This window comes from Vanessa tameamea, chromosome 19, assembly GCF_037043105.1.
Source record: "Vanessa tameamea isolate UH-Manoa-2023 chromosome 19, ilVanTame1 primary haplotype, whole genome shotgun sequence".
Classification (NCBI taxonomy): domain Eukaryota; kingdom Metazoa; phylum Arthropoda; class Insecta; order Lepidoptera; family Nymphalidae; genus Vanessa; species Vanessa tameamea.
The window spans coordinates 11,309,222-11,318,836 of NC_087327.1; positions in this window are offsets into that span (position 1 = coordinate 11,309,222).

The following is a 9,615-nucleotide window of genomic DNA, read 5'->3' on the forward strand; positions in this document are numbered from 1 at the left end:
TTTGTTTAAGTACCTAATAGAGTGTTGACCGTCAGTGGTAATTTATTATAACACGGAGTATTTCAATGCAGGGGCGGTATTTAAATAACATTAATGAGCATGGATCACGTGACAAAGAATATTGTATATTTTAATAAACATTAACTTATGTAACACAGTTATGATTTAAATTTGGACGAGTTTAGAACCTTTGGTTATATTATATTTTTTAATATAACTATTATTTTAGTTCCAAAATATTGATTTTCTTTCCCAGAATTATTTCACATTTATTGTAGTCGATGTTGCTTATTTGAAAAAGAAATTTCTTTTTGTAATCGTAAGAGAAAAGGGATTAAAGTTAGTTATCAAATGAATAGCTATGCTAGCAATAATGAGCTAGTTCCTTATAAACGTAGAATTGAAATAGAAAGTAGGCAATTCAAAAGGAATTAGCGATTCAATTTCTCGCAAATATAATCTGTAGCGTTTCTCTCACCGGACCATTAAAGATGCGATATCATTGAACAGATAAACCCATTCCGCACAAACAGGCAGTAAGTCAATTTATTGATAAGTTCTCAATTCTGCACAGACTCCCAATAAGTCAAGTTAGAACGGCTGATCTGATAAGCGTTCGTTATATTGCTACAAGTCCCCCGTGTTTGTTGATGGCTGATAAAGGCTAGACTTCGCTTCTAGGATACCTTTAATTAAAAATGAGATGCGACGCAAAGTGCTTGACTTATACATCTATTTAAACTCATCGATGGTAGAATTATCGTCGTCGTTAATTATAGCATTAAAATATACTACCTTGTGTCCTATGGCTGAGCGTCTTCTCCGTTGAAGCTTTTGCCACCTTGCTGTTTCACTACGGGTTGGTGGATGCACATGTGGCAGATTTTTATCCGAGACATGCAGGTTTCCTCACGATCTTAAGATTCAACGACGCTTGCAAGTGCAAGATTGACTCCGAGTTCGGATCGGTACTTATATAGTTCATTAAATATGAACAAACTACATAGTATAACATAAAGTCGCTACCCGCCGTTTGTACGTTTCGATTTTAATGCAAGTTTTACCAATAAGCAGAGTGATTGTTTTTCAATCTTTGTGGATAGATACCGTGTACCTACCTTCACCGTGTGGAGCTGCGACAGGTGGCTAGTATAAACAAATGTAATGTAAAAGTCATATGTATTAAGTTTATATACATTTTTTATCAATAAAAACAATGCCATGAATTATACGGCGGCAATATTTCAATTTCACACTTCGTACTCCAATTTCATTGGAAACAGTCGACGACCGCTGTTTTTACCAGGGATCGGATCGGCTGGTCATTGATCCCGACGAGATCACTCGGAGCCTTAGATGAATCGTAGACGTACCTGGGCAAGCAGTTAAAGAGACACCTCAGAACTGTAAGGTAGGTAAAAATAACATGGGCGAAGTTCACACATACTCTTGAATGTGAACAAGAGTTAGATACTATTGAGATTCTTGCCGATTCTATTCAGTGATGTAGCTTTAAATATTATATAGTCTTGTAAAATGACGATTCAAAAGTGTACACGTAATAATTATTGCAACGTGTATTTACATAATTCGTTATATTTTAGTTTTCTATAAGACAATTGGATCACACTTCTGGCTTCGTAGAATGAAATCGAGAGTTTTCATCCTTCAATACTAATATTTAACGTATAGTTTGATACTTTAGCTGCATGCCATTTCTGTTACTTCCACCGTTCTGATTGGCGCGCTGAACCTCGCAACATAATTGGCCAATTATACCTGTTCTTACCCGCAACATCGTCTGTAAATATTGATGCGGAGCAACGTGTTACATATTTAAAGATAAACTCGCGAGTTACTCGACCTGCCTTGTCTGTGTGCGTGACATCCTTCTGTATAATTCAATGAGTGTAAAGATGTATCTTTATCCGCAATAATGTTATTAAAAAAATAGGTAGGTACTTGTAGTTCATTGTTTCAAATAATGTTATTATTTAAAACTAAATCAAAGATGTATTGTTATATTCGGTTTCTAATCTCGGTAAACACCTTAAAGTGTTAAATTTGTTTGTTGGCTAAATTCAGCCTGCCCGTGGCGAACTCATTTGACACAAAACCTTACCAACCCGAATTCATGCGTCGGGATGCTAGATTAAATATCTTAAAATTACATTTTGCACGTATGGAAATGTTAACGTAAAATATATATCTTATAATAATGTACTGTTTGTGATCACTTATACGTTCGTTAATATTATATTTAAATGAGATAGTGAATAGACTAATATTAATGAGGTTATTTGACTTCGTGAGGTGAGACGTCGGTACGGAAACACTACCACTAAGTAACTTCAGAAGTGCATAGAGCGTAGTGTTCCGAGCCCATGTTTATGTTCTTAGATACGATTTAGTACAAACCGAATAATCGTGAATTGTTTTATTTATATTCGCTATGTGTGAGGCTTGAGTCCGCGTATTATTATCCTAGGCGTGTATTCAAATGTCTCAATGACCTGTCTACTGGTTCAAATCGCTCAATGCAAACTCTCTAAACACACCTTCGGGTTGTAGGCGCTTGTGTTGGGAGCTTCAGGTTTTTTTTGCAGCTGGGATTGCCTCGCACTGTCATATACACCGATAATTTGGTGCTGTCGTCCCAACCCGGCTTCGGAACATGTCTCTACACCCTCCGATCCGTTCCGTTGACGACTGTAAGAAAACAATTACATCGGATTTCCTCTAAGTAATTTTGATTAAGCCATAAAAACAAAAATGAGTGGTCTAGTACCACATACGTAGAAAAACATAATTAAAAAAGTGGCAGTCTGTAATTTTTTCACTTTTATCTTGAAAACTGGTATAGGGATTAAAGTAGGTATATACTTAGTCGAGCACAATCACAATAGAATAAGCTGACAGTTGAAACCCGTTATCGATTTGAGTTAAAAGCAGATTATTCGTTTAATGTTACGTAATACGTACATCTGGTAGAGATACTGTTACACATTTTTTACAATAAGAATGAATTTTGCATGTTTATTGATAACAATGAAGCTCTACAACAGTTATCAAACAAAAAAATATATATCATCAGTTGACATACAGAGGGGAAAAGTACTGAATCGTACATCTCACCTATTTAGCTTAAGGCTCGTGTGAGAAGTGGGAAGGATAATAACCCAAGGATAAAACTACAAATTGTTTATAGTCAAAATAAAAATATCATCTTATCAGGTTCGGAGTATATACCCAGACTTGAAAAGAATTTGTAAAGTCCACTTAGGTATATGTAAATCGCTGTAAAGTTTAAGCAAAGATGTGGTTGTAACTAAAGTTGCTCGACTTTAAATTAGCTTTATAAGCCATTCAAAGTTCTAATATATATTTTTAAGTTCAAATGAAGATTGATATCATTTCAATCCGTCATTGGTATAGAAAAAATCAAGTATACTTAAGGAAGGACGACCAATATATATGGATTTATGTCTGTTATATCATAAAAACTCTGGTTTCCAAATGGTTTCTCTTTATTTATGTAATGGTCGTACGTTTATCTGCTAATACAGAAGTGATATCGTAATAAAATGTAACGATAGAACGGAGCCCGGTGCGCAGAACATCTCGGAAACGTGTCGGGTGTTATCTTCAGCTGTTATCACGAGATAGCGGGTGAGGTCGAGGTGTCGTGAGGAACGAGGATAGCTGAGTGCTCGACTGGCTGAGACTGTGGCCAGGAGCGTGACGGGGTGGGCGGGGCGATCGGGTGGGCGTGGCCTCCGCACCCGCCATTGGCCATCCGGTGCGCATGCGCCAAAGTTAAACAATACTGCGCAAACAATAGCTGAAACGTGATGCGTTACTGATGTTTTTGCGATTTCGTTGCTTTGTAATAAGGGATTACGTACTCGTATTAAAAGTTAAGTTAAGTTAAGTGTGTTTGTGCAGTTCGTAATTAAAGGTCATTGAACTTACTGTAGTTTTTGCTTATGTTATAAGGACCTTAATTCTAAAACTATACTATTACATAATAAATAAATAACTATAATATTGTTGAGTATATATATATTTGGATTTGAATTAAAGTTAAAATTAATCTTAAGACTGTCGGTGCGTAATAATTACATTAGGTAAGCACCTACCTCTCTTCGGCAAAACCAAATCGCGATTGCACTACGATTGCCAACGCCTGCGTCCGAACAAAACCAAGCAGAGCAGTTCCAGTGTACTCCGCCGCCCCTCCATTCGGCAGTACCGACGACGACTTTAGTTTAATTTATCGATTCTGTCCCGTTTTGCTCCTTAAATGTCAATTGCTGCGTTTAATGTTAGAGAAAGTCAAGTAATATTTTAACGAAATATGGTTCCGTGGTTATTTTCCATTTGTTACGACTATTTATAGTTGTCCTGTTTATTGATGTTACGATATTCGAAATCGATCGAATGAATACATTAAATCCATCGACTAGATAGTCCAGAGGATATAAGCCTTATGTACCTGTTTTAACTTTGCCAATTAATTTAAATCGTCTGTTAATAAAATAAATACGGCAAACCCATAATTGATTACTAAACACAGAATTCTATGGGTTACAATGTAAGTACTCCTTAACTTTCAGGTGGAATATGAATACGTTTAATTGTGTTTGATTGAGTTTACATTTCAAATTGTGGTAAATAGTTACTTCTGATTTATTGCCGGTTCATCTTCCGGTTGAATCTTCATTCGGAATCAGTGATTTTTTAGGTAATTCAGTAAAATAACGATACAAAAGTGTTTGGCGAAGCATACTCAAAAAAGTATATTGAGATTTCATTCTTCTGTCGGGGACTTTTTCACCCCACTGAAAAAACGTTTTCATTTTAAAATTAAAAATAATCAATTGTGGAATTAAAAAAAAAATCTGCTTTAAAATTATATGCCCATGGCATTCAGGAGGAGGTAATGAACACGAGGGTTGAGTAATACCGTCCACATTGGTTGAGTGATTGATAGTCACGTTATGTTAGCTTAGGAGCTGTACCTATATTTATTTCATAAGGTAATTGGTTAACATCCGCCCCCCCCCCATCACAGCAAAATCTGCGAATACACCAATAAAGGTTGGATAAGGTTTTTTTTTTATAAAAAGGTTTTATTCGGTGTTGTGTTGTGTATGTGTATATTATGATGTCCGGTAACCGAAGGTTGTCTGAAAGAAATTGCTCGTTTACGCAATAAGACCGGCTTGTTTTATTTTTGTTTTTTTAGGTGTTTGCTATCTGGAATAAATAAACAAAACTATTATTACTGTTCCATCTTTTTTTGTAAATATATTTATGGTTCTCTTTGATTTAGTGTCTTCCCTCCGATTCCTATTTTCCCCTACGAAGGAGACGTACTATTTAGGTAAGTTATACTATGCCATAGGCATACATAGCCCATACTGTGAATAAGTAGTTATAGTAATCATGTATTCAGATTCTTATCATAGCTTACTTTTCTTATATCTTCTTTTAAATTGATAAAACTCTGTTTTTTTTTCAAAACAAAGTCTCTCCGTACATAATTATCCGAATGTCCTTCCTGTTCTATCGTGTGGAACGAACGGTTGATACCGAACATCAATCGTTTAAATAGTTTTTGCGTGATTCCGAAAACAATAACCAATTTAAAAAAGCAATGATTAGCGAAAATATATTTTTATTCGCATAAACTCCGTGTTCTCAGTCGTCTAATACTTACCGTTAGTGTTGCCTTCCGATCTACATGTTTATAAGTCTTCAGCGTTTCGCAGCTTTCCTTCTAATAATATATCTAAGTCAAATCGAGTTATACGTCTGGGGAATAGGAATGAAATGAAATAGACGCGACCGATGTTGCCGATCACTTTCAGTCTGGTTTCAATACTATCGCTGCCTATTTCACTCAAAAAGTGTCAGTTTACAAGAAAATTGATCGTAGAAACTCCAATAGATCTGCATATTACTTAAAAGATAGATAAATCTGTCGAAATAAACGGGAAACGTTCAGAAATCGTGACTTCTGTGCCCATTGAGAGAACTTTAAGCAAGCTAAGGTAGTTTCAAACATTTTTCATTTTATTATGGATATCATATTTTTCCTGGTAGCGGAGAGGCTCGCCCATTGGGGGACGTATAGTAGGTATAATTTAACAAGGTTTTCACTTGTCACTAAATCGTTTCGGAATAAATTCTTTACACTCAATCTTTGTTGCAGTATATGCTAAATTACTTACTAAAAAGTTTTTATATAATTTATTGAAAATTATAATTAGATATTAACACACTACACACACTGACATGACGATTCAAAAGTGCTTTGGTGCGCTAACTTGAATAAATAATATTATGATTAAAAAACTAATACTTTTTCTTGAACGTTTTTCTGACGTCGGTTAGTAATTAATACCGAGAACATATCGTCGATAGACTGATTAAATTAGAACTTCTGTCTGTTTATTGAACTCATAGGATCAAAAACATTATTATTAATTGATTGGGTTTTTTTTAAATCGGTATGATTTATTTTATCGATACACTTTATGTGAAATAAAACTTGTCTGACAAAATTACTATTTTGGATTCCTGAGTCTTGGGAGTTATGTACATTAGGTCGTATCATCTATAGTTAAAAAAATATAATTAGTATTTAAAATAAAAATCTCTAAATCGTCTATTATTTAAATGGATCACATATTTTATAAATGAGGACTACGAGTGAAGTGTTTTTGTTGAAGCATTCCCAATGTTTGTATTATTGTCTCGACTAAGCGGTGCGCTCGTGCTGGGGGCCCGTGCAGTAAAAACTCAGAACCGACCCAGCTTTCACAATGCCATGTGACCCGTATACAAATGAACAATTGAGGCTTAGCTGTTTGTGAAATTTATTTTATACATAACTGTGTATTGGTGTTTCAAATTTCAATTGCCTTTTGTTAAAACAAATTTCAATCGTTTTTTTTTCTCCATTTATTTTAAAGAGGGTGTTTTCTTCGAGAAAATGCCACCCTCATACTGCTAACAGAACATTTTACTCGTTTCGTGTCGTATTAGTCGCTGATATTCATACGGAGTACTATAAGATACCCATGTAATTTAATTTTGGAAAACAAAATTCCAAATCGGTGGTAACTTTAAATATGATTGAATAATGAATCTTTATGATGACGATTCAGAGGTAAGTAAGAGTCTGTTTGAATTAAATATATTTTTATATTCAGCTTTAAATAACCTCTAATGAGACAATCCATAAATTCCGAACAGTAATAAGTCGAATTCATACACATCGTCGGTCGTTTTTCTCACTTTAAACTTTAAAAAATTCGAAATGCGTCATAAAATCAATCCTCTCGGACGGACGACCGTTTAAAGAGAAATATGGTAATACGTTTTGTTACGAAGTGCGAATTCATGTGTTTCCTGCAGCTCGCATTTCGGAATCGACGTGAGAGCACAATTAAGTACGTGAGACGACTGCGAGCGGGACGCGAGGCGCATCCTAACTGGCGCTGCTGTTCCCGCGTAGTGATGTCGGTAGGACTGAAGTTGGTTGGAAAAATCGGGACAAAAATTGGGACAGGTGAATTGTTGCTGATAATCATGTGTAGTATTCATTAGGACGGTGCAGTGATAATGGAATTTAACTAATCGAAACAATAAGTGAGATTTTCACGTCGTTTTCGAGGCACAAAAATAGATAGAAATATAATTATCTCAAAAAAAGTCCCCTTGAGAAAATCCCAATAATTTTTACAGTCGAACCGGGATTTGAATCCAGAAATAGATCTGCAACTAGAACAACAATTTGCGCACTACACTGGTAATACTAAATACGTAGGGACCGTAGTGACTGCAGTGTAGCCGGGACGTCCCGCGATATTCCAGTCTCTTGGCGCCACTGACGCAAGTATAACTCATCGCGAAGACCATCGAGCGACTAAGTGATTTGTGTGGGCCGTCGCATGATTAATCTGCTGCCGCTCAGAATCTTAAGCAGACGGACTGGCATTAAGTCGTTTAAAGGGAAACATTGTTTTACCGTCATTATATTATTATTTTATGTTATAAAAATACAGCTTTCTTTGTGTTTATGGAAGGACAAAGCAATTTATATTCAGATTGATGAAACCAGCAACACTATGGACTGTATTATTAATACGTGATAAATACAAAAATGTATACGAATGTTTGTTGTTTACGACCAAAGAAAATACTGAGTTTCTTGTTGGAGAAGTTGCAACTCTGGATTGGATTTAGCCATAGAACTATTAGTTAGATAAATGACTATCTTTTGAAATTATATTATAAGAGCGGGTCGATTTGTGTCGAGCGTTTTGGGTCTTTACTGTATGATTTTATTTCATGTGTTTATCTCTGTGTTTTTATTTCCGGCGTTACAAATTAAATAGGCTTTCTAATATATAAAGCTCAAAAGTTAAAGGCCAGAATAATATATTTTCTTTTACTTAATAAAGACTAAGCAACCCTGGAGCAAAGTATCCCGAGGGCTCGTCTCAAACGAAGAGGAACTGTTAGTATAAATACCTGCAAATAACAATTTAAATAATTACATTTAACTTGCATAATTAACTCATTAACTGTTTATGAGTCACGCTTTCATTATTCCTTTAAGGACTCGAATTTGACACAGATGGAGGGACTGGGGAAATGGCATCGAACGTCCACAGACTGACATCACGGTTTCGTTTAAAGAAAATCTTACTTTTAAAATGTAAGGTTCAAATTATTACATTATAAGACATTATAGCTCACTGTAATGGTACTCCTCGTATAAGATTATTTAATAAATTGTGTTTCGATATTTGTGATACTAGTTAATCTGTGAAGAATTTCGTATTGCGGCCGGCATTTCGCAGCGTGTTATAGGTGTTTTTATACCCAATATTGCACTGACATTAATATTTATATCGTGTTTATTAACATTCATATTTATGTGTATTGTGGACAATCACATCGCCGGTCGACTTTATGGCACTTTAAAATAAACTAATATTCGTGCGTCGCCATTGACAAAATAAGGCGTTATGTCCCTTGTGATTACACTGGCTCACACGTTGTGCAAACAGAAATAAATAGGGAAATAAAAAATAATGTATGATGGTAAAATAATGAATTGATTAGCTCCCAAGACAGGCTTGTACAAAGTCCTCCCATGCCACTTCCAGTTTATTGACTAATCAATGTCCCAGCCCCTTATCTAAATGAACCTCTCACGTAGACTCGATAACGCTAAATTGGCACACCGTGACGTGCGCGATATCGATACATCGATGTATCGACTTAATTGCGACGATACATCCTCGGCGAGACCGTTAGCACGATAAACGTCTCTCATTAGTATGTCTTTAATGTACGTGGGACTGTCATTTGTTATTATTTCATTTACGACTCGATTATGTACACAAGTACGCGTCGACTTTTGTGCCGTCGGTGCTTGTGCCGGAATATCTTTGATTACGCGAGTGTTATATCGGGTCGATTATAGGTTTCGGTAAAATATGAATTTTCTATTTTCATTGAATTACAATCAATTTAGCAAAATAAAGCCATAAATTACTTGTGCAAGCAATGTTCTGGCGATCTCATCCTCCAAAA